This window comes from Acromyrmex echinatior, chromosome 15, assembly GCF_024713525.1.
Source record: "Acromyrmex echinatior isolate Ae372 chromosome 15, ASM2471352v2, whole genome shotgun sequence".
In the NCBI taxonomy this organism is placed as follows: domain Eukaryota; kingdom Metazoa; phylum Arthropoda; class Insecta; order Hymenoptera; family Formicidae; genus Acromyrmex; species Acromyrmex echinatior.
In genome coordinates this window covers 2264214-2291209 of record NC_141866.1, presented here as the reverse complement: position 1 = coordinate 2291209, position 26996 = coordinate 2264214, and the positions used below count along the sequence as shown (strand labels likewise).

Genomic DNA, 26996 nt, shown 5'->3' with positions numbered 1-26996 from the left:
TTGTTTCAGGTATGTATTCCGACAGCTTTCTTATATCAGCCGTAAAGTGAGTAATACAATAGTATTATTAATGATATTACATGCAAAAAATTTTAATATATGGATTAAATCGGTAAAGAATGTCGATCTAAACAAAATTTTTAAAACTGAAATTATATTCAAATAACATTTTTTTTTAATTCAATTTTTTCTAGTAAATATCATAGATATACAAGTAGTAAAATTTATACTTTGAGAAAAGTTAAATTTTAATAAATATTTGTTTCTGTGTGTGAATTAATTAGTGCTAATTTAACATTTACTTACGGTAAACAAATATTTACTAAATAAAAAAATGATAGTTAAAATTAATGGTCCTTGTATCAAATAAATATATTTATATTTACATTATAAATATTCATATATTTATATTTACATTATAAATATTCAGCTGTTCAAACAAACATTTATTAAAATTTAGTCCATTCTTTCAGTGTAGAATATAACCAAAAGACACATTTTAATACTTTTTTATATTCTATTCGGCAAGGAAAGGCTTTCATTGCTATTTCTTTCATTGCACACGTAAAATGATGTAGATATGTACATTGCTCCACACAACTATACCCATTTTGTCGCCCGAAGCGATATGCATTTTATGCGGCAATGCGCATATTTTACGGCACTAAAAAAACTATTACGAAACGGCCACGACGATTGTATCGCATCGATAACGACTTTTCCTCGAATACGTCGGACGTATCATAAATTTTGGAATATCGTTAAGCGTCCCGGCGCGCGCGCTCACACTTTGAAGATTGCGACGATTTTTGGAGCATTGCACATTTTGCACATACAACTGGGTCAGGTATAAAGGTATTGAAAGACTCCGAAACGGTATCATCTTTTTCGTCGTTTTTCTTATTTTTTTTAAGAGGTAGTAACCGCTGTCAGAACCACTTGGACCTTGATTCGTTCCGTGGCACTTAAGTAGCGGCTTTAACAGCCCTTAAGACAACGTTTGGTAATCCGTGTGAACGGCCATTACGACCGTTAAATTGAACAATTGCCGCGACGATGGGATCCCGGTTAAACACCTTCAGTCTCACGCGCCTCTCTTCCCACGCGTTAAACTTAACCGCCGAGGATAGCAGCCGAGACGTACATCTTGCATCTTTTCTCGTATTTCAGTGTATATTGATTTAAGTTTGACATTAACGAAAGCATTGAAGAATATGTAGGTAGACATTAAATAGACATTAAACTATTACTAAAGTGTTATACTTCTGTTTTTTTTTAATAACAAAGATATTTTTTTTTTACGTTGTATGGAAAGCCATCATTTTATTAATAATAATAAAACATATAAAACAAGTAAGCTCAAGGAGTGAGTAAACAATATAAAATTGGTTGTTTCACATTGTATATTTTTTTAGAAATTACGCATATTTATAACCAGCGTTGACCTGTAGCCTTCTTGTTTTATATGCTTTTACTATTATTATTAATATAAGGAGTCGTTTACAAGTTTTTAAACTTATTTGAATTTTATCATCACTTTATTGTCCGAAATAAAGCGCGTTTTACGTCGACGAATATCAGATCCAGTCTTGAAGATACACGGTCACGTCACGAAAACAATTTCAAACACAGTTACCGCATATGGTGCATTATACGAAAGAAAAACTTTTTCCTCATGTTTTATTCCACGGTCGGCAGGGCGATCCGTCGTCCGGCCTCCTTAAGATCGATTGCTAAATACATGTCACATACTGATAAGAATACGCGGTGTATGCTGATCTGGCGTTGAGACGACAATGAATAGAGCGTAATGCAAGTCCCCGAAGACAAACAGGAAGACAAAGTGAGGAAGAAAAGGAGTGGACCGGTGCGGCGTGACGTGGCGCGACGCGGTGTGATGAGACGTTACCCTCCTCGTGGTTCCCAGCAAATGAATTCCTCCATGAATATGTATCGCCCCGTTCGCATAATTGAATTCATACGGATACGGATCGCGTGGATGTATAAGCAATTCACGAACGGAAGCGAGGAACGGACGTAGCTCTTTGTCGAACCTGGAGATTGTCGCGAATGTTGATCGAGGAAAAGAGGGAAACGGGACGCGGCGTGACTGAATTTTCTAGGACTCCCTTTCTTTGTACTCGAAGCGGTTTTGTTTAAATCTATAATTCCAGAGTTGCCACAGATCTGGAAAATTGGGAAAAGTCAGGGAAGAATGTAAAAAAGTCTGGAATTTTGAAATTTGCTCACAATTTTTTTAAACTGTTCCTATTCCAGATAATTGTTATAATTTTTTAATATTATATCTGACATTGATAGTGAAATACGTGCGAAACATACACTTTAAATAATTTTAATAAAATAATTAAAATTTATATTTTATTATTATTTTGATCGCCATTTTTCATAAACTGCATTCTTTTTTCTAATACTAATTTATTTTTTGTTGGTTTGAATTTGCAATTCAAAAATTTTTGTATGCTACTAACCTTTTTTGCGTTATTTTTAATAATACGTTAGCTTTTCTTACAATTCTTTAAATGTGTTAATATTTACATACTTTATATTGGAAATTTTCCATTTTCATCTGGAAAATCTGGAAAAATCAAGAAATTTTTAAATTTATTTTCTGTGGTAACTCTGAATTCACTAGTTTTCCGCAATAATATTTTGACTGAGAGATACGATGTATGGCACGTCCTGATATAAATTTCAGTTTTAACCTCTTGGAGCTGACGTCAAAATCTATAACACAGTTATAGTTAGTGGGTCTATAAATCCTATTTAAATTATATTAATGAAGGGCGCTAATTAATTTCAAGGAATCAATATAACGTAAAAAAGAATAAATACTATTAGGTGTTGGAATTAATTCGTAGCGTTTTACAAGTGATGGGAAGTACTTTCATTAATGTATTTTTTAATGCTCATGTGAAATAAATAACATTCTTTCATTAAAAAACGCTACGAATTAATTCCAACACCTAATATAATAATTATAAGAATAAATACTAATTTAGTAAAACTAATCTAAATTTGCAGCTGTAATATACAGAAAATTGAATTGTTTGGTATTCTTGACAAAGAGATTTATAATTAAGTTGGCCTAATAATTAGCTCCCACAATTAAACGAGCTCGTACAGTTAAACGATGCATGATGAACTACAGAATTATTATATTTTCTTATTTTATGGTTATATTACCTTATTACTGTCGAATGAATTTTCTTCTGTCAAGTAAAATAAAGTTTCGTGTAGACCATATATATATATACAATCATTAATTCTGTAACTGCAATAAATATTGCCGTTAAATTATCGAAGAATTTCAACCTGTTAATGTGTAATTCATATTTTTCTGCCAATAGATTATTATGAGAAAGACTGATACGTAAAGTGATATATAACACTCGTTTAGTCTAAGTTTATTACCTTGATAATAGGTTTAACAGGTGGTAAGTTTATTAGCCGAATATATCTTTCGCCTTGCGCCGAGAAGTTCTTGACATTTAACACGCTTACGTAAAGGGGAATGAGCAATGCATTAGTTTTCATGGCAATGTCGGTCGGCCGATAACTTTCCAGATAGGATTGCGTGGATTTTAATACTTTTCTGCAACAAATAGGTACTCGCAATTTTGCGAAGATTATTACGGGCCTAATTACGCGTGGAATTTACACATCGTAAATTCACACTCTTTACTACTTGGTTTTAACCAACAGATTTTTATCCGTTAGCAGTTGTCATCATTACAATGAATGGTATATTATAATATAGAGTTACAGCGGGTAACAGACATTTCGCTATGATGATGAAATAAAATGATTCGCGAAGGCATTAACTTTTGAATATGAAGAAAAGCAATACATATGAATATTGCTGAATTATCGCACTTTCTCTTAACTGCTCTAAAGAATAAGAAAGAATGGCAATTATTTTTCATGTCGAGAGATCTCGTTAGGCTTAATAGATAATAATATCTTTTTTTGGTTTCTTATTTTAATTAGATTTTTTTAAAGATATTCAGCGTTTTTATTTGTTATAAATTAAATTGAAAATGACGGTATCTAATCTTGATTTTATTTATTTAAGCATTCTAGTTTCAAAAAATGTTATTTATATTTTCTTGACAAAATAAAGACAGCAATGATCGCTTCTATCGTTTCTATGGCCAATAAGGACTAGAGAGAGGTAAACCTGGCGTAAATGCTTTACAACATCATCTATTGAAAGTAACTCATATTTAATGTCATGAAATGCAACGCTGCTCGGCGATAAACTAGCACTGCATTATAACTAAGCTATTAATTATCTGTTGAGCTTATTATACTCTGATTCTACAATAAGGGGTATCATACAACTATAAGGTATGATCTTTCACTTAATATTTATCTGTCGCTGAGCAACACCGTGAAATTGTAATATCTCTTAAATTCATGTATTAGGGAAAGTAGTAAGAGATAGGATGTGTAATATACCATAGACGATCACATAAAGTGTGGCTTGATATATATTTTGTGATTTTCTAATGTTAACCTTCTCTAGTTATTCAGTAGCAAGCAAAATCGAGAATCTTATTGTTCGTTATAATTCCTAAATTCTCAGTTTTTTCATTTGTTGGAAAAACCATTTGTATAATCACATCAGTATAAGCAACAAGGACCCTTTCGAGTCAACCTTCGAAGGGATCGCAGGGTCGACGATGTCGTGCCTTTGTTTGTTGCAACGCGTAATTATCCACAATGGGCAGTAGGCACGTCGTGCGAGCCGAGTGCATAGTCGAGCGAGTGCATGCGGCATTAGACGGATTTTTATGCGAACGCGTAACGAACGGCGTTTTGCATATTCCATGGCGAACAGCAACAGCAACAGCAGCCGCCGTCGCCGCCGCCGAGGGCACACTATGTGTCTTCGTTCGGATGTTATACGCTGTATGCCGTTGCTGCTGTTACTGATGCTACTTCTCCTGCTGCTGTTGTTGCTGCTGCTTCGTCACGCGCGACGAACTGGAAAGTGATAGTTCGCGGTCTTAAAGATACAGCCGATCGTCGCTTATGATCGCGATGATCGATGCGAAACGCGCTCTCCGAACGTGCACGCGAGCTCGAGGAATACGCACATCGTCGCGCTTCGATCGTTCTCTGATTGAAGACGTTAGTGATATACCGTGGAGCGTGGTGAATGGAGCCGTTTTTTAAACTCACAGTTCAATATCTTCGTGGTTATTTCTTTCTTGATCGGTAGCGTATCTCTCGTAAATCTTCGTGGCCATTTCGAATAGAGCTATATAAATTTGAAACTGATTCTATATATTCTATTGTAGTCTGAAACGAGGTATCATTAATATCAAATGGATTCGCTATACTATTAAGTTGATTTATGAAAATTGTTTTACAAATATCTGATCATTCATCACAAAGCAAACAATTATTTTTATACATCAAGCTGATGTCCATACCAATGGATGTTTCTACCAATATAAATTAACTTTAATTTTGTTTAACTTAATTTTAAAAATAAGTTGAGATTAAAGTAATTAATCTACATTGAAATGGATATGTTCTGATTAAACCGACTAAAAGACTTATTAAAAATGGTATTTTAGTGAATTTAAATAAAATTCTGGTTGTAACAATTTTTATTTGAAATTCTATTTGATTTCATCAAAATGTCATGTTCTTATTAATTCTTTTTGTTGATTTAATTAGAATATTTTCTTTAGTGTATATATGAAAAGTCTAAAAAATAATTTCATAATGCTTGTTTTGTTCTATATGGAGAGAATTTTTTTCTTAGAGTTTACCCTAAAAATATGATAGTCGTGAGATAACATTTTATTTCGAAGAATTTTAATGTAAATCTCTTTCATTCATTAATAAAACTACAATAAAGTATAAAATAAATTTGATTGATTTTACTGAAGTGCATAATAAAAATCTTTAAAATATTGTATTGTACCACAACTACTATATTTTCAGGGTAAATTTTAAAAGATAATTCTCTCCGTATACAGTCGAGTTCTTATTACATTTCGAAATCGTACTCCTCTTTCGTGGCAGCTACGAGATAATGGTATCTTTTTTCATCAAAATTATTGTAGTTTCTTCTAAATTTTTCCGGAAAATTCTTTTTCGAGCGGGACGCTGTGTCTCCACGGCATCATAGCGATACGTTCTCGATGCTTGCCGTGCAAGTAGCCGTTATCGTTTCAACGAATCACGTAAATCACATACCGTTGTAAAACGCGGACCAGTTCTTGCGTGCAGGTCCGGAGAGACCTGCGACGTGTATACACACGTATACGTGGCGTGCCACGTCGCCGCGATGAAAACGCCGATGCGGAAATGGGAATCGGTATCCGACCAAGTCGGTTCCCGATCTTGGACTGTTGAGAATGGCCCACGTGGACATCACGTCTGACCGAGCGATAGTCATACGAGGAATGCTCGAATACCTTATTTCTTGAAATAATTTCTTATATTACTTCAAATTTATAAAAAAATCTTGGCTTATGGCGGTGACCCGATAACCTAAAGACTAACTAAAAGCATATAATTGGAAGTAAAGTATCGTAATTCATAAGAGGTAGAGATATTTGCAGGATGATTTTTTCTGACTATCATTGTTTGAGAATAGAAATGCCTACATTTCTAATGGATTAACTTTGTAACTTTCGAAATGTAGCTCACGAATTTCTAAATCTTTACTTTTGTATGGCGATACGTGACAACTTAGTGGAAGTTAAAAATATGTGGAAAGTATTATCATTCAGAACATATTACTCTACGAATGCATTACGCGTTGTCTCGAACATGTTTTCTCTAGAGTCTTGAAAGAGTTAAGTGGTACCAATGGCTCTTACGCGAGTGCCTATAAGAGTTTCTCATAATTTCACAATGTCATAAGCCTTGATCCACTCCGAGTAATTTGAAGAATAGTTTAGTCTATTTTCAGCTATTTATTTGAATAAAAGCACTGAAAAAAAGAAGATTAGTTGCTATAACAATATAGATAGTAAAATTTGACATTTTTATATGGCTACAGCAATCAGTTTTTGATTGTAACAGCAAATTTTTAATTGTGTTAGTCGAATATATATTGACATTGCGGATAGGCTAACGCAATTAAAAATTTGCTGCTACAACCAAAAACTGATTGCTGCATATAAAAATGCAATACCAAATTTTACTATCTATATTGTTGCAGCAATCAATCTTTTCTTTCAGTGAGATAAATATAAATATTGGAATTATTACAATGGAATTATTATATAGTGATTGTGTTAAAACAGTACAATAATATATGAATATTTTGAAAATTTACCTATTTGTTATAAAAAATATCATGAGTCGTCGAAGTTGTCGTTTGTGATAAATACATAAGTAATTTAAATATGCAAAATTAAACCATAAATTTTATTTTTTTCATGACAATAAAGATAGAACATTAACTTCTTACAATACGTACAAAAACACTTAAGCAAAATTTGTGTTAAAAATCGGATTGTGTGGAATCGGATAACTTTAATATATTACTATCTAATCTCTTATTTCTTATTACGTGATGAAAAGCTTATTTATGTAAAAAGTATAGATTTATTATATTTAACTTACTAGTTCTTGAACCGGTTTTGCTCGCGCCACCAATTCGATACTAACATCTCGAAACGTTTCCCACGGATACATCTGTCGGATAAGTATAAGTTCCTATTAAACTGTTCTTATAGTTTCGTGAATATTACATTTTCTTTAAATTTATCGTATTTGTATATCGATACTACTGAATTAACAGTATAATCATTATGACGATACAAATGATTTCCGGAGTGTCTGTGCAAGGTGACTTTGTGTCAAGGATTTATATTTCATCATTATGTAGATATAGATTAATTTAATAGTGTTGGTTTCTTGTAAATTGAGAAAAAATTGCATTGATGTTATGTATTTTTACGTCATTAAATTAATATTTTTCTCGATACTGAAGTGACTATATGAATATTTAATTAAAAAGATATTCGTTTTCTCTCTCTCTCTCTCTCACATAGATGGACGTTAATCAACAAATTAGTAGTTTTTTTTTATAATATAGCTATTTTTATAATATACGGAGAAAAACATAGCTTAACTGATTTAGCAAATCTGTACTCAATTTTCTATGTTAAAATAGCAAAGTAGACAGCTGAATAACATTAGCGATTTGTTAAACCACCAAATATCTTCTTAGTTATCAATATTGAATTCGCGTAGTAAATTATAGATTTGCTGTATCACCCAATTAATTATTTTTTCCGTGCATAGAATCAGAATGATTTATGCATTTTTGTCTAATTAATTGCATTGGTACGTTAAAAGGAACAATTAATTCAAATTTTTTATTTTGCTCCAGCTGTAAGTGCAGAGAATACTGAGATATTTATTGTGATGATTGGCTTGGGTGTGGATGTGTCTGGGTAGTCGGAGTCGTGAAGCACTCTCGAACTAGTTTGATACGTGATCCCGACCGAGTCCGGTTCGGTTTTAAATACATATTCACGCCGTGGCTTTTCGCTTTTGCGCATGTTGAGCTCAGTCACGATTCAAAGAATAACGGTGGACATTGAACACGCCAGCCGATGTGTCGTCTCGCGGTGGTCGATAATGAATCTCGGTTGAGATTGGTCACGTCGTCATATATGCGCGCGTAGGAGATATCGATTTTGAAAATTGCGACGATAATGTTGTCATGTCTCCGTATGCGATTTCTCCGAAGGAATTGATCTCCCTCCTCGAGTTACCGTGGGATTGAAAATCCACCTGCGTACATCTCCTCCTTTACCTTCCTACGTGATCGTACCAATAAGAGGTCCTGCTTCGAAGGATACTTTATGCTACTTTTTCGATAACATTAAGATATTGGCACTTGATATCTGATATGTGGTCTCGATGCTTTGCGAATATCAATAATTTTAAAATATTGTGTAATTATTAGAGATAGAGATATTAAATACTACAAATAATAATTAACGTTTAAAATAGTTACTTTTAACTTTGATAGAAGCTTTAAGGTACTTCAAGAATGCATTAACAATGACTGCACGAATAGATAAATTCTTTCAAACAGCTAAGAATGGTCTTCATTTCACCAATGCTAAAGATCTTTTGGCGCAATCTTTTTGATATTTATAAGACATAACACTCCAGAGTTTTTTATTTTTTAATATTACTAATCAGGCAAGCTAACATTATTTGTCGTAAATTTATGTCAAAAGTGAAGTTTTTATTGACGACAAATAATATCAGCTTGCTGGATAATGATTTGATAAACTTATTCATTAAATATTCCTACGCAGTCGGAAAATAAATAGTAACGCGGTGAACAAATTATTACATTATTACATAAATATTTGAAAACATTTTGCGTAATTAAATAAACATTTTTGTTCAATTGTTACAGTAAATTGAGAAGTTGTGAGAATTCATTATACGAGCATTTAGATAATATTACATAGTAAATAAAAAGATTTTGATATTTAAAAATGACTTGTCATCGCTAATATGAATATAGCCTAATGTCCTTTTGTCTCGCAAAAAAGGCTTTAAACCATGACCAGCACGACGCAGACGCGCGGGATTCACACGATCGCACAGTTCCCGATTTTGTCGATCCCCACCGTTGATTCTGCTTTTTTCCTCACCGTGTAAACGCTCTTTACATCTCTCTATTTATATGTATGTATATACGCGAGAGCCATGAGGCCGTGGAACTATTATGGGATCGTCACGCTGATAGCGCAGATGCATCATCCACCTTGTCTTTCTTCCTTTGCCATTCGCTTCCTCATCGATTGTCGTTGTTTAAGCAATGTCACTATTCCATGACTCCCCTGCACCAGTTTCTCTGACCGATTTTAAAGCACTATCTCGCTTACACGAAAGAGGAAAAGAGGGAAAAGACTCTCGAATCAGGTCCGTGAGAATCTCTATTAGAAAACGGTATACAAGGACAAGACATGGGATATGATTGGCCGTGAATATTTTCGTAGATTGTTAGAAATTCTGGCCTCGATTTGGTCTTTCTCTTTCTCTTTCTCTGTCTCATAGCGCGTAGGTACAATTTCTAATTAGATTCTTTTAACCTCCTATCGCCAAAAATCGGTATATTGAAATATGAACCTTATACGTAAATTATAAAAAATATAAGTGCCCCCCATCAAATATAAAGTATTATACCTTGAAATCAGGAATTCTTTATTGCGAGGACTTTATTTACCAATGTTGGATCTGTTTGGTAGTATCGAAACTTGATCTCTTTTATCATATCGAAAATTATATTTCATTTTATCAGTTGAATAGTTCTGTAAAAAAAGTACCTAAAAATCATTCTACAAGTATTTAAATATATATGTTCCTTTGTGTCTTTTGTATTCCATCTCGTGCTAATATTTCGAAAAAAAAAAAAAAACTACAATTATATAGAACAAATACCTCCTATTAGTGCATAACTCAAAATGTCATTCTTCAAGAACTTTTACCACAAATTTGGGGGTACTATGGAAACAATCCGCGTGCGGGCAGATGAAAGAGTTTCCATGATCTCTTTTGGACACCTGAACGCGTGTGCCCATATAATGCATCTTGCGCGAGACATGAAGCCGCGTGTGATTGCGACGCGGTAAGAAGGCATTCGGAATCGGTAAGGAGAGATCGACGCTACTTTTCTATCCGTCGATTACTTGGAGCATCATCCGCGGGAACCTTTTTTGCGGGAAGAAGTAAGCAGGAACTTTCTTACAAGAAGTGAGATTGCATTGGGTGTGCCCGATCCTCCGCGTGTTGCAACCTTTACACGATGCGCCGATTGTAAAAGCGAGACGGTCGCGTATAACAGCGGTGGCGGCGGCGACGGTTTTTCACTTCCATTCTCGTTCGGGATCTCTCGTTTTCTTGGACGTTCGATGTGTATCCTTTCCTCATAAGACATTCATATATTCAAACGATCGCGAAGAGTTCCACGGCTTCTCGGAAGACTGGCATTAGAAACCGGCCACGAGGACCTATCGAAGAGCGAGCGTTCGCTCTCCTCGCCTCCTCTCCTTGCTCTCTCGCAACTCAGTCCCTCGGAGGCTGTGTTTATCTCACCCAGGATCCCACGCTGGCTAGGTGCTTTCGTCCTTTGACCCTCCTTCGCTCCGCGAGAAGGTGAGGAATCGTCTCTAGGACCGGTAGCCGCAGGCGCACCGCGCGATCGAAATCAGGATGTGTAGGAGGCGAGAGATTTATCGCGATTCGATAATTCTTTTTGGTAACGCCTCGATCGCGGTAAATATAGTTTTGCAGATTTTGCTATTATAATTTTTATGAAACTCTAATTGAGTTTCATAAAAATTATAATAACGCCTCGATCGCGATAAATATAGTTTTGCAAGTTTTGCTATTATAATTTTTTTTATGAAACTCAAAGGTTCTAATTGACGAAATTATTACCTATACAAAAATTCTATACATATAAGAGATATTATTTGTCAGATATTAAGTTCTAAAAATTTATAAAAAGTCACAAGTGATTTATATTTATTATTACATTATTACATAAATATTTGAAAACATTTTGCGTAATTAAATAAATGTTTTTGTTCAATTGTTACAGTAATACAATATATTTTTTTTGCTGTAATCTGAATTCTATAGGATAATAATAACATAAGTATATTTGTACAAATTAACGATCAAAGAGAGCCGCTAAATCGTACTTGATATGAATACATGTGAATACTTATATGATTGTGAGAAAGCTTGTTGGAATTCAATGTTGTACTTAACATCACTGTAACACCTGTGGTTGATTGACCAGTAAATAGGCGGGAGAAGATTACCAGTCTTTAAACTGGCTTTGAAAGGATGCACGAACAATAGACTCACTATGCTCATATTTCACACATTTTTATTCCGCGTTTTATGACACGGTGTAATTAATAGTGTCAATTATAATTGAAATTGTAGGACAACTAAATGTACTCTCACATCTATCATATTTAGGATTTTAAAATTGTGAGATTGTGATATGCACTTGTTTGTTATTTATATGTTGCAGGTCAGTGTAATTTAAAATGAAAAGAAAATTTTTATCAAATTTAATATTCTAGTTAATTACCACTCAATTAAATATTATTAAGTTTCTTTAACGTCTGAGTTTGAACGGAAATTACATATCTATAACAATAAAACATTGCTTATTTGTAAACATATATTATAATGTAATCTTTTGTATTTTATGAGATTGTTATAAACTCTAAGAAAATATAATTTTTACCAGTAAGTATTTTATAAGAATATTAAACTCTGGGAAAATATAATATTTATTATTGTAATTTTAAATTCTAGTAGAGGATTTTTCAAAAGAAGATTAACAATTTGATAATCGCATATTTATTAATGCAATAAAGCCTCTTCTTATGTGGGAACAAAGAAAGAATAAATCGTCATGAAAATTGATCGTTGATCTTGAATCTAATCGTATAATCAACCACGATCGAATCAATTTTACGCGATTTTCGTCACGCGGCACGAAACCGACGTGGAGGCAATCTCAATCTCTCACGTTACGACTCACATTGCCTTACTGGAGTAGATAGTCGTATAATTTTCGTAAATCTTTCCGAGCAATCCTTGACTGCTTCCTTACTGATCAGTCATTATCGAGATAGTATAATTTTACGTTCCTGAGAGGGGAGATAGTCATTAGAGTACACCCGCTGTTAGCGGCTTGTCATGAAGCTTTAGTGCGCGATAAGATCAGCAAGCGCGATAGAATAAAATAGAATGGAATTTACGATGTGTCTATATAAAAGAAAATCTTCTCAAAGCATTATGTAAAGAAAAATATATACTTTTTAAACTAAATAAAAATAAAAATAGAAATAATGTACACAAATAAAATTTAATGCACAAAAATAATAATTAATATAATTATTTTATTAAAAATACAAAATGAGGACGGAATGATTTAATTAATAGTGAGATGGATAGAGAAAAATAACTTAAGCTTGTAATAATAAATTATATGAATTTTCCAGAATTGCTATTATATACACATTTTTTATTTTTATCAAAAGTGAGTAGCCGGTAAGAAACGGCCATAATTTAATCTTTGAATTCGGCCTTTAATAGCACAATAAGAGCGATGCTCGTTATTGATTGTCACGGAACCTATAGAGTTCCACTATAGAGAGATGAAGCGCGATCGGACTCGTCGTGTTTAATGTCACCTGGCGCGGCAGTCGATCAGCCAATAAAGATGCGATAAGGGAATCTTGGAGAAAGCGGTCTGTGTCTCGCAGTACGTAGCTTGGCCGCCGCAGGGGTCCGCGAATGAATATCGACGAGAAAATGAGGGAAGCGAACGGAACGAGTCGCGCGGAATAATTCCCGGCGCGCACGAGGTGTCCAGCTCCAAGTAAGTCTCGTAACACACTACAGCTGAGTTTGTATGTATCAAAGAAATCCCGATCGAAAGTAATGAAATATCGTCCAGCGAAAACTGATACTGATTTATATGAGAATTAATCGACGTAGGATTACATTTTGTCAATGGCTTAATTGGTTTAAATTATTATTTGTGATTATTTATTCTTTTATATGTCAATATTGGGTTAAGTGGCTTAAACACAATTTGTGATTAATTATTCTTTTATACGAGAATTAGAAAGAGACAAATGAGGGAGAAGCTGATATTACTGTTTGCAGAAAGGAGGCTAATATTACTATTTGCACCATAAGACTCTTTTAAATGAATTTTCTAAAATTTTATTTTATTAAGCCGTATTAAGTCTGTCAATGAATAAAGTTCGAAAGTTTTCTTTTAATACTTTTAGTAGACTTAATTATGCGCAATTTATCGTTTCCGGAGAAAGCGTAGTTGCAAAGAAATGCTATTGAAAAAAATAATAGAACCTTTGACTCTTAGATTTAATAGTTTCTTACTGGCTTCTTGATTTCATTCTAGCTGGCAGTTTGCACGTATGCATGAGTTGCGTATTATTAATGTATTTCTTGTATGCGTGTACCTGCTACTCCACTAGAATGTCTGACAATGAATTTTATTAGCTTTGGACACCCTAATATCTTAAAATGTCTCTGGTTTCGTATGTAAATATATTTGCATGCAACTGCTTTATGAATGTAAAGGGGCGTCGGGAAAGTTGTCGACTGCAGGGACAAGTTTTTAGCTGAAGTACGTGATCAGTTAGGTGTCGAGGAAGGAGCTTGTATAATACTCGGTCGCGCGTATTTCGCGGTCTAGCAACGGACAGACAGAAAAGTATCGCCGCCCACGTGAAATTCCGTAATCCAGGAACGTTTGTGAAAGTACAGTGGGATCGTTCCATATGGCAATCACCGTAAGTTACAAGAGGACATACCATCAGCTCACGGTTTCAATCTCTCGGATAGCGCATTGTCCAATTGGCGAACGGCGAGAAACATAAATTTACGAAGAACGATGGTCACAAATCCTTACGGATAATCCCTCGAGCTCGTTGATATACGAGTTTTATCTCAACGTCGCACTGTCACCTCGTGCATGTTTTGTACCGAGGAGCAAGGGAAAGGGTTTATGGAATAGTTAATAATGTAATCTTCGGACTCTCTTGAATTCAACAATAAAAAATCCAAAAAACTCGGGGCAAATGAGAGTCAGCGTGATAGTTAACACGCAATCTTAAATCTTTATTCCAGAAAATAGAATCTTTATTCCAAAAAATAGTACGTTTCAGTAACGCTGACTCTCATTCGTCCTGAGTTTTTTGGATTTTATATTGGTTTATGGAATATCATTTTTGGGAAATTTTTATTGAAATAATTCAATAGATATTTTGTGACAACTATTTTTGGTATGAGTTTCTTAAATCTGGAGTAATGACAATATAATTTACAACTGAAGAGATTGTAGTTATGGAATAGGATGAGGGAATTTGGAACATCAGTAACTAGTATAGTACAACTGTATATATTGAATATTTGCACACATTTTGTTATCAAATTTAGTCAGTTATATCATTTGAAAGTCATATTTAAAATTTCTCTAAGCTAGACTGAAGTTACAAAATGAATACTTCTCAACATACTTCTAAAAATTACGTAAAAAGATTACGTAAACAAACCTGTAAGACGGTTTGCTATCTGAAATGCAGTAGTTTCAACAACGCAATAAACATTAACTTCCAGTGAATACTAAGTGACTATGTGATAACAAACTGTGTTTAAAAACAGACTGTGACGAAGTAATTTTGAGAATTGCTTCAAGAATTATCATAAACTATACAAAATAATGAGGTATTCCATAACACCCTCACCTATTTCATAACCGTCTCCTTTCCTCTGTAATTCTCCTTTAAAAGTCAGGCCGAATTTTATGTAATCCTATTACTCGTATCACGTGACATGATCGATCATGTCACTGATGATTTAAACGATACCAATCCCGACAAGTGGAATTACAAGGAATGTAAACATTTCTTTAACGTCGCAGCGAGAATTGATGTGTCGACATTTTCGGCGCGACAAACAACGGTTGATTCCAACAAATCGGTGTCCGCGATGCAACCGATTATGTCTGGCTCCGGACGCCACGATGCAATCAATTTGTAAACAAGCGGCAACGAGCTCAGTAGTCCTAGCGGTTGGCAAAAAGAGCGGATCTCCCTCGGCGCGCGACTCATCGCAGAGGAAGCAAAAACGGGCCTGCATTTCTACGGTTCATTACTCCGACCGTCGTGGCGTCTCGGTGCCAGACAAGGTACCGTACCATACATATTGCATGACTCTTTCCTGATGTTCAGTCGATAGGAAGTATGGTGAGTTGCGTTAGCGTTTCTTGTTGTGTTTCCGCAGGATTGAACATCCCTGTGAGAAATAATTACGAGTACCTTGAAGTATCATAGTCTGTGTGTTTTTAGAAGGATGGGATTAAGGGATTAAATCATTATTTTAAACTAACAAAATTGTCAACTTTTGCACTTCTATCGTAATCAAATTATATTTACAAGGAGAGAATTTAAACAATCATACTTGGTATTTAATAATTAATAATTTGATACGCAAATAATTTGATATGCAACTTTATTTGATTTTATTTGATTATTGCCTCGTCGTATAGTTTTCTCGATTGATATTCAATAACATTTTAATGTTTTACTTATAAAGTGTCAAAGCACTTTATGAAATTGGAGTAAGTGCGTACAATAATATATTTATCTGTATATTCCTACACTTCACCTTTAAGATCGAGATCTCATCTGCCTCCACAAATAAACTCGTTGGCATCATACGTTGCGAAGTTTTACATTTGCGTTCCTTTCGGCGAAATCGTGGCGCGCACTGACGAAGGTCTTCCTCGAGCAGAGGGAGGTTTAATTGCGATCGACGAACTGGTGATTTTCTTCGATCCCTCGATCCCTCGATCCCCATGTCGGCGTTGTCCTACGGCGAAGAGGCTACAGCAGCTTCCATCGTATCCGTAGAAAGTCTCTTTTTTTTTCCTTTTTCGCCGTTCCTCCTCTTTGAATCGTAGAGCGCTCATCATTCTGTGCACGTCGAAGGCCACGCGACCCGATGCCTCGAGGACACGTCAGTGCATCTAGTATCCTTCTCCTTTTTCGTTCTCTTCCTTATTTCTTGTACGCGTCCTCCCTTCGTATCCTGTTCTCCCTTGTTTTATCTTTTCTTTCACTTTGAAGAGCGGTATGAGAATTCCTGGAGAATATATTCTTCGAGCATTTCTGTCTTGTGATTCGAATAGATATCTGTTTCGAAACTTTGATATATTGTAATATTTTTAGAAAAAATATCCGAAAGAATTATGCAAGAAATCTGTGCTTCGATTATAAGTGAATAATTTTGCTTTTTTTATTTAGAAAAAATTTCCTATGTTCTTTTTTAATAATATAGAAAGATCTCAATATTTGCGTTTGGATACATTAGTATATAAATTTTTTTTGAAATAATTAAAAAATACGTACATGGAACAATTTTGTTGAAGTGTTTAAAAATTTAGCTAGCTATAGATCTGAAAATAATTTTGTTCATCAGAATAATTATATAGGAAATTCAAGCATAATAAGCAATATTGCAAAAATTTTGATATTCTACCAATTAGCCTGAGCGTTCTACATATTTATTTTGATAGTTTAACAAAATCATTTTTAGATGTGTATATCTAGTTAAATTTTTAGATACTTCAGCAAAACCGTTTTTTCCATGTAGCTTCATGATTTCAAAGTATATACAGATGATTTATACAGGATATGAGTAAAATCAAGGATCAGAAAACCTTATAATATTGAAAAAAAAGCTTGAAAAGATTATATATGTTTTCTTCATCGTGAATACAATGGTGTCAATCATATTTTAATAATCTCATTGTTAGACTTCCGCGCTTTACTGCGTTTCTTGTTTAGATTGCATTAAGCAATGCATGTAAAGATTTCAAGGACTCGTGTCTATTAATCGCAGCAGAAAAACCGCCGACTTGAAGACTCTGATAGACAGCTCGAGAAGTAATAGATAAAGATTTATAGCGTCATTTTACGATGGCATCGTTCTATTTTCGCTGTTGATGTTAAAGGACATTGGCGGCAGCGGCTATAACCCCTTTGATTGCCAAGCAAAAATAGTCGTGACAAGATTACCTTTGTAGCGATTGCATAATATCGTGAGTAATTCTGCGATGAAGACCGGTCTTCTTCACTCTCGTCTCGTTACCTGTGCGAGAATTCAAGATGAGGTTTATTCGCGAGGTCGATCTTCTGAGGTCCCTCTTCTCTCTCCTTTCTCTCTGTCCTTTTCATCTTTCGAGAAGTATACGAGGAACTGGAATCACGATCTCGTCCTCTTCAAGGTTCTTGTCCACGTTCACGATTTTAGTGGCGATTATTGCATCAACCGTATGTAGTTCTTTGCTCTTTCGTTTGCGATATGATAACTTAATAAAAAAATAGTAAAAAGTGAACATAAAATCATAATTTGTTTATTTGATTGAATACTTTGATGCACATATTATTTATTTAATAAATATTTTTTTTATACGAGTTTAATTGCAGAAAATGGAGAAGATTCGTTGTGTGTGTGTGTGTGTGTGTGTGTACAAAGTATTCAACACAACTATCATTTCTAAATATATACTATCATTGCCTTGAAGCATACGTTAATTTTAGATATACAAAATAGATATCCACGTTTATCACGTGTCAGTATTTCCTTTCCAATGTACTACTTCATAATTGATTGTAATCACGTCACGTTTGAAGTAATCGCGACATTGAGCGACATGAGAAGATACGATAGTAGAATTTACAGGATAGGAATGCGCCTGTCGCAAGAATTGAAAATCGCGATCTCTCATCCAGGACGAATCGGGCAGGAGAACTCGCGAAATAAAACCGAGTGAAACTATATCCCGCACTACGGTATAACGCGTTGGTAGATTCCATTAATACTTGAGAATGAACGCGCAAAGGTCGCAAGTAAATGCCAAGCAAACGCTCAATGAATTTGAGAACCAAGACCCGTTTCTCTCTCAGATATTTTTCACGCTATAGTATCGTATGATCTTCACCATTTATGGATCCATTAATCATCAAGTAGCAGTTTTCGAAAAGCAGTTTCGATCAAAATTTGATGTTATTCTTATTTATGCGAATGGTCCACGAGAAGTTCTTCATTTTAGTTTTTCAGTCGGATTAAAATGGGGTGTTCTCGTTGTCACTAAAAATTCGGTCGTCTATTTCATCTTGCTGAATAAACCGCGGGATCATAGAACGGAGCGTGTAATCTCGATTTGTTGTCCTCGGATAAAGCCCTCATCGCACTGAGCTGACACGCGGGCGGCTTCGCGTTTCGTCTTCCAAGCTGCGCCGACATTTGTAGGAACGTCGTAGATGAATCGTTTCCGTTTAATTTGCCAGCATGATTAACGATAGAAAGCGCGATAGTAGCTGAACATGTATATTCCCTTGGACATTGCAAATGCGCTTATTCCCCCTGCGATGACCTTTGTGACGCTTACGTGTGTATACGCGACTGCCGCGGGTGGAAAAACGTCGGGTTTCTGGGAGGAACTGTTATTAATGATTAATTGTGGACGGTGTGAAATTTATTTTCAATCCTATCGATAATTATTCTTGCGAAAAAATATTATAAGTCATCTTGGTTAATTTCTCAACATATGCTCTTTAACTCTCTATCAGTTACACGTATACATCTGAGGGATCCAATCTGTTATCCATTACTCATCTGAGATGATATAATAAAATGTTTATATAATAAAATATATAATTTTTAAAGTATTTTTATAGATTTTAATAGGTGTGTAATGATCAACAAATTGGTTAGTTTTTGCTTTTTTATCTTGTTTATTTTTTTATATATTTTGAACTTTTATTCAATATTATCTATTAATTCCTTAATATAATTTTGAAATATTTATTTTTTATATTTTATTATATTTTTTTATCTTATAATGCATATTTAGGTATATTCCGTGACTAATCTAATCCTTTGATGGATTTTTTTTTACGAAACTTATTATCAGTTTTTGGAATTATTTCGACATTGTTTTCGGTGTTACGTGCTTTATCAGGTAATATGATCAAAAACAATTTGAGTTACACCTGTTTAAGAGCACATCCATCATCCACTAAAATCTCATTCTCTTTCCCTTGTCGAGTTGACTACGAAACGTGATCACGTACAATCCGACCAGATACGTCGATCCGAAGCCAGTAATCGGATTAAGTACAGGTGTGTCGTTCAGGTGGCTGTACATGATACTACTGATATCAATTGGATAGATTTATTCTCATCTGCATATTTCTCTACCAGCATATTAAACAGGTTCTGGCACCATTTGCGTTGAATGTAAACTTGATTAACAAAAAGAGGATCGCATCTGCCAAAATCGTGACAGAAATATTCTATTTTAAATTGTATTAAATTGAAATCGGAAATCAATTGATCATGAACGATACAGTTATCTGTGTCGATTAATCTAATTGACTTGACAATATTTTAATAGGAGGATGAAACGTATAAAATTAATTTGTATGTAAAAACGGTTCTGATATTTAATCTCATCAATTCCTGTGTCTTTCAGATTTGAAGCTTCAGTTTGCTTTAACTTTAAACGGAAATTTCTTTACTGCAAAATATGCACTAGCACAGAATGTGACACAGATAATTTAACGACGACTATAATTTATAGAGTTTCCTAGTTTCTTAGTTCAATTTCTGATAACGAAGTTTAAGACTGTGAATAAAGATACGATACTGTAATGCATGAATGGAGCGTATCTATGTTGAATGAATAGGACGTAGAATGTAGAAAATATAGTAGTGTCTTTCTCTCCAAATCGCGTCTGATAAATTCGTAGCTATCTATATAGCTCGCAATAAAAGCGCTCTTGTCATTACTTGCAACCTCGTCGCCGGCGGACAGAACGTTGCGGCGATTAAGATGCGATCGGGAACGCGCGTTAATTAGACGAGAATGCCGTGACGCGGGTGACGTGCACGATTGTGCCCATGGTGCTCGATTATGAAAGAGGCAAAACGATCTTATTGGCGTACGCCCACGTGCAAAGACAAGTCTATCCGACTTCGCCCCGTCCTGCGACGATCGTTCTCTTCCTTTCACGCGTGCCAGTCCATTACGCACGCGTTCCTCTCGCGTGTCGTCGCGGCGGTGCACGGCGCGTAGGCGTACGCGCATTATTCACGTGCGTGCAACTACGGAATTCGTCGGACACGCTGTCGACCGCGGCGAATCACGCACGCGAGGGTTAAACGTCATCGGTCGGTGGCTTCAGATAATGCCATTAGAACGTTGCTCTATGAGGACTCGACCAATCTCTCGTGTCGCTAAATTGAGAGTACCGACATACATTTATGCATTATGCCGTTATGATTATCGCGATCATGCCACTATCAGTTTGCATTACGTTTGTATTACACAATGACACTTTAAATGGGACTGTCTAGAAGAAGTATTGTACTTTGTTAACACATTTTTTTAGAGATCGAGTTTTGAAGGTATAATAAGTCTGTTATAATAAAATAAATAAATATATGATAGGTACTACATTATTTTTTTTCAGTAAAAAAATAGGAAGAATTAATAATTAATAACAGAATAAAATGAATTTTAGCAAAAGAAAAATTGTAATTTAAACTCACCCTATTATTGTGATCAATGTTTTTTAACAAAGCTTTTTTATGAGATAAATGTTTATATATATATATATATATATATATATATGTTAACAAAGATATTAACATATATTTTTTTACAAAATAACTATTTTGTAGAAAAACCACGACTCGAACATTTCCTAAAATAATAAAAAGTACTAATTAAATCAACAAAAGATAACAGTATATAATATAATAATGTTACATAAATTAATAATAATGACAAACGTTTTAGCTCCAATATTTCTATTTTGCCTTTGATTGAAAGCGTTAAAAATAAGACTGTTTCCTTGGGGATTTCCCTAAGCACGAGAAATCGTCAGACATGCGAAATATCGGGCGTGGACCCGTCTTGGGTGGCGCATGATGGTAGAGCGATAAACGTCGTGTCTTTGTTATCTCGAGTATCGAACCACCCTCGAGAGAATCGAGAGAACCAGCTAGAAACATACGAGAGTATGAGAGAACTTTTCTCTTGTTCCGGAGCGGGTGGTTCTCGTGGAATCGCAGAAGGAGACGAGAGATCCTCTGTCTGCTTAGCATAACGGAGCGGCACGGCGGCGCGACACGGAATATCCGGCACACCCACCTCGAGATCCTGGGTGGCAGGTCGTCGGTAATAACCCAGCCATAGATAGACCACCGCGAGAGCGCAATCCGCGCTTAATGGCGGCCGCTGTGAGATATCGCGATACCAGTTCGCCTTGAATTCGTGGTATACGACGACGACGACGACGACGAAGACGAGGACGAGGACGACGACGACGGCGACGACGACGACGACGATGACGATGATGAGAACGATGATCGCGATTAGCGACGCGTCTACACGCACTATCGCGTCGCGCCGTCGAAACAGAGAAAGGACGCGAACAAGTTAGCGTGACCGCCGGTTTATGCGTTTCAATTCAACACGAGCGTATCGTATTCATTTTTCCTATATGGACGAGATCGACCTGACCGTGGCCGGGTGACTCTGTGATGCAATTACATTAAACCTTGTACTTTCCGAAGGTTATCGTTTTAGAAACGCGAGAGAAATATGTCTTCTATATGGATTATTTATAGTCTGTTTTAAACCTGATTTTTCATTTTTTGATAATTGATTAATGTGGTTTAGATTTGATCTCATTTAACTTGATAATGTAAAAATTGCATTTTTCTTCTGCCATGGTTAATCATTAAACCAATAATTTTGTATGTGAATAACTTTTAAAGTTATCATATTCGTTTAATGATTAATTATAGCTAAAAAAATAATTTTTGATTATCATTCAGTTAAGTGAGATCAAGTCTAAACCACAAGTTAACCAGAAAATGAAAACTTAGGTTTTAGTCTCGATTTATTTCGTAAGCTTCTATGTTACTAAAGAAAAATAACAATTATATAATAGTTATTTCAATGACATAAATAATGACGAAATTATTTAAGATTGACATTAAATAACGGTTTAATTCTTGCATATATATTCTTGAATATGAATTGAATTTTACAGTTTAGTTAATTTTTGACGCATTTAATCGACTCGCAACTTTTTATTGCATGTAATTGACTTAGTATTATGCTATCTCACGAAATATGAGACCGTCACTTGCACGAAATGTGTGACTTGCATGCGAACGCCGTGCTCTTTTGGGCCGTACTTATGCCAGACACGTTTTTCAACATTTACTCATGTTCTGTACGCAGAACGAGAAAAGAATTCATATGCGCAAGTCTCGGGAACCACGAATAAAAATTTTGCATTCACGGTCGCATAAAAGCCGATGTGATTGATCTCGGATGCATGCGAGTGTTTGCAATTTTTTCCTATGTTTTTTTTTACTGAAAAAACGGAAGCGATTTACTTTTATTAGTAAATAAAAGCAAATAAAAATTGTACAAAAATATCTATCAAATTTGATATCGACAAGAATCCCATTATTACATTGCTTTAATCTACGCTTATATCAATGGAGTTTTAAAAAATTTGAAGCAGAAATGTTTCGAATTTTTCTTTTCAAATTTTGTCCGGTAAACTTAAAAGACACAAGGCAGTTCCTTGCGACGATCTTGTTTGCGAGATACGCACGTTCTTGTAAATATAATGAACAAGAAAAAAATACGTATAAAAATACATTTTTACGCCCGTCTTCGCAGACAAATTGTGATATCGCGACTACGTGACGGTGTGACGCGACGCGGCGAGCAGGAAGTTATTCTCGGACCTCGCGGGGTAAGCGATATTCTTTCGGTGATAAGGATAACGAGGCAGGCAGGTCAGTGAGCACGCGGACCACGAAGTGGCCGCTTAATAAATCACGTTTTCCCATGCTCCAACGATAATCGACGTGATCGCCGATAAGCGCCAATACGAGTACAGATACAGGCGCGCGACGGTGACATTCGTGAAAAGTGGTCGCGCGCGACTCTTTGCACACGCGATGTCTCTTGATTAAATTAAATCGCCTGCGAGAAATTAAAGTGAGATTATATGCGATATATGCCGTTAAGAAGCCACGTGCGTGTCCCCTCTCACTCGTTCTCCAACGAAATAGATTCGCGACGAGTGGAAGTCGGCATTCATACGTGACGTACGCAATCTGAATAGGAGAATTATCGTCCGGATGAGAAATACGATGTCGGACGTTTGTTTAATGAGCCGCTAAGTCGCGCGCGATAACGCGGTTGCGCCCGTGTCGGTTCTCACGCGACTCGCGAGTTTAATAATTGCATTACGTTTAATTACAGTTCACAATGTCTTTACTTCGACACATCGACACGCACGCTTTTGCTCGCCCCTCTTACGGGCACGCGTTAATTCCGGAAATGAGAATCAATTTCTCGTTTGCTTTGATTTGTACTGATGTAACTGCATTAATAATTCATTAATGACACGATATTATCTGTGATTAATGTTATCAGTCCGAGCTGTGTATATTGAAATAATTTATAGGTAAATCCACTTTCGAAAATCTTACTAATATTGATACGATACAGTACTCTGTATTATCTATGTTTACTGACATTTATTATGCATCAAATTCAGTTATTTATATGCCTTTCACTATAATACAATTTATAACATTTTTTTATTTACGCGTTTACTTTCAAAACAAATAATCTATTAATATCATTTATCCGATAAGGGAGTGTTAAATCGAGATATAAAACTTTGTTCCGTTCTACCTTGTCGAAGTACTTTATTTCAGTCGGTTTTCCTTCTATTTTAGATGTAAAGTTGTATTAAATGTTAATCGATAGCTATGATAGTGTTGTTGAGGTAGGAGAGGGATCGTTCCTACGTGAACGAAAGCGCGCTCGTACGCGTGAGTGGTCGATGACCAGTTTCCACGACTGCGATTAACATTTCACGAAGGTAACGGGCAAGTGATATGGTTATTGCGCTGTGGCGACGTTTACAAATCGTTTTCCAACATCGCCGGTCGAGACCTTTCCCTCCGGTTAGGGTTAAGAGCACGGATACCTATAGCGTCATAGTTGCACGATCGTCGTACGACAGTAATATCGTTCTTTGAATGAGCCTAATCATTCAACTGACGTTTTATCTGACGGTAAATCGTTATGCTCCTTTTAACGTCGTTCAATATTGTTGCTTTATGAGTTTATTATTATTATTATTATTGTTGTTGTTGTTGCTGCTGCTGTTGTTGTTATTATTATTATTATTATTACACTGAAAGAAAAGATGGGATTTGCTGCTGCAGCAAATTAGATGATAAAATATGGCATAGCATTTTTAATTGGTTGCATAGCATTTTTAATTGGTTGCATCAGTCAATTCAGTCAATTTTTAGTTACTGCAGCCAATTGTTGGTTGTGTTAGCCTATTCGTAATGTCAGGATTTCGATTGGCTGATGCAACCAAAAATTGCTGTAGTCAATTAAAAATGCGATGCCATATTTAATCATCTAATTTGCTACAGCAACCAGTATTTTCTTTAAGTATATTATTATCATTATCATTATTATTATTATTATTATTATTATTATTATTATTATTATTATTATTATTATTATTATTATTATTATTATTATTATTATTATTATTATTGTTAACACAGACACGATGCGCGAATCTCGTCCAACGAGTCTGCTTTAAATGTAGCTGCTTATCAGTAATTAACGAGAACGATTAATTATAGCAGAACGGGCACTAATGCGATGCTCGTTTTACGTTAAATCTGCACGAGGGTTGCTTTATTAAATCGATCTCGAAGGTAATATTTACATCGATTTGTATAGTGTATACCTATATTTAAAATTAAACGCGCTTTTTTATCCATCATTAAGTTATTTATCTTTGTCAATTGATTGAATCAGCAGAATGTAATTATTTCGTTTTTTAAAATTATTATCTTGGTTACAACATATTGAAAAAATCTGTTATATAAACATTTACCTTATTTTTAAAAAAATACTATTCTTAACTTTCGATGCCACTCTTAGTAAAACATACCCGAAATTTCTGTTACTTTGCATTATAACTTTTATTATTAAAGATACACATTCGTTTGTTAACGTTATACGCCTTAATATTTTAGTTGAAAAAAAATTGTTCAAAACATTGTAGTTCATACAATTTTTCGACTTAAATATTATACGTTTAATCTCAACGAACATTGAAAGATTTATCTTACGCAACATACATTCTAAAATCTATCATGATCTAAAATTTTTATATGCTTTCTCATGTACAACAAGGGGAGGGAAATATTGGAAACGTTAAATTAATGACGCGATATGAAAAGAAGTTTCAGAAAATAAGTCAATTAAAATATTGTTCAATAATTCAATAATTTATTCATTTTTATGTAATATTTTTTATAATACTAAATGTAATAAGTACATAAAAATGAAAGTAAAAAAATAAGGAGTGGCACCGAAAGGTTAAAACAACGTAATGTTTTAATATCGTGAAGAATGGGTGTGAATTGTGGTACTTGTAGCATTCTTTTTCTGTAACGGATCTTATTCAACCCGATCAGGATTTCTGCGTTCTGTATTATATCATTAAATATGTCTATCGAGAGCCGTAAAATCCAATAATAAATGTTAGAGAGATTCTTATGAACTTGTTTACGTCGCTGTGGCCAGGCACAATCTATTTCCACTTGTGACATGGGCACGCTTGTATCGAGAAGCACCGTTCGAGCACCGTAGGACGAAAAGAATGAAAATTGTCTGATGACCCATACAGTTACCTCGCTATCGGCCAACCTTTCCTGATGGTTCAGAGTTCGCGTCAGAGGACGAACTCTGCGGAAGAGAACAACAAAGCCGCTGTTTACACTTCGCCATAGGCATCTACACGATTATGGTCTAAGGAAGATGTATCCGGAGAGATGACGTTACGTTATTATGATCTGTTATGTCAGTCTTGAAATAACCGGATTTTCATCAATACATATTTTTTCTTCTGGGTATATAAAATAGATTCCAAAAGCTTATTCAAGATGTTAAATAAGAAATAGGTCAGAAAAAGTTATTTAAAATAATAAATACTAAATAACTGTTTTATTTTTTTAAATTTAAAATATATACGACCGATCTTTCTGACTGATACGTGCTTATTTAAAATAAAAAATATAAAATGGGCTCCAAAAACTTATTTAAAATAATAAATAATAAATAACTCTTTTATTTTTTTTATTTAAAATATATATTTTAAATAATTTTATTTTAAATAAGCTCGATCTCTATAGATGACTGATTTATAACCCGCGGAAACTCAGCAATACATTCGAGACGATTGACTTAATTCATCGTTGCGATA

At 34.8% G+C, this 26996-nt stretch overlaps 1 protein-coding gene and 1 long non-coding RNA gene across 4 annotated transcripts in view; both read left to right on the top strand.

Moving 5' to 3' along the window:
• Positions 1-21187, top strand: part of LOC147907197 (uncharacterized) — a 58858-nt gene extending 37671 nt beyond the window's left edge. The window contains exon 2 of the long non-coding RNA XR_015547595.1: positions 10-21187. This is a non-coding gene — a long non-coding RNA (uncharacterized LOC147907197). The remainder of the gene's footprint in view (positions 1-9) is intronic.
• Positions 1-26996, top strand: part of LOC105151162 (uncharacterized) — a 303301-nt gene that overhangs the window by 105146 nt on the left and 171159 nt on the right. The window lies entirely within an intron of this gene.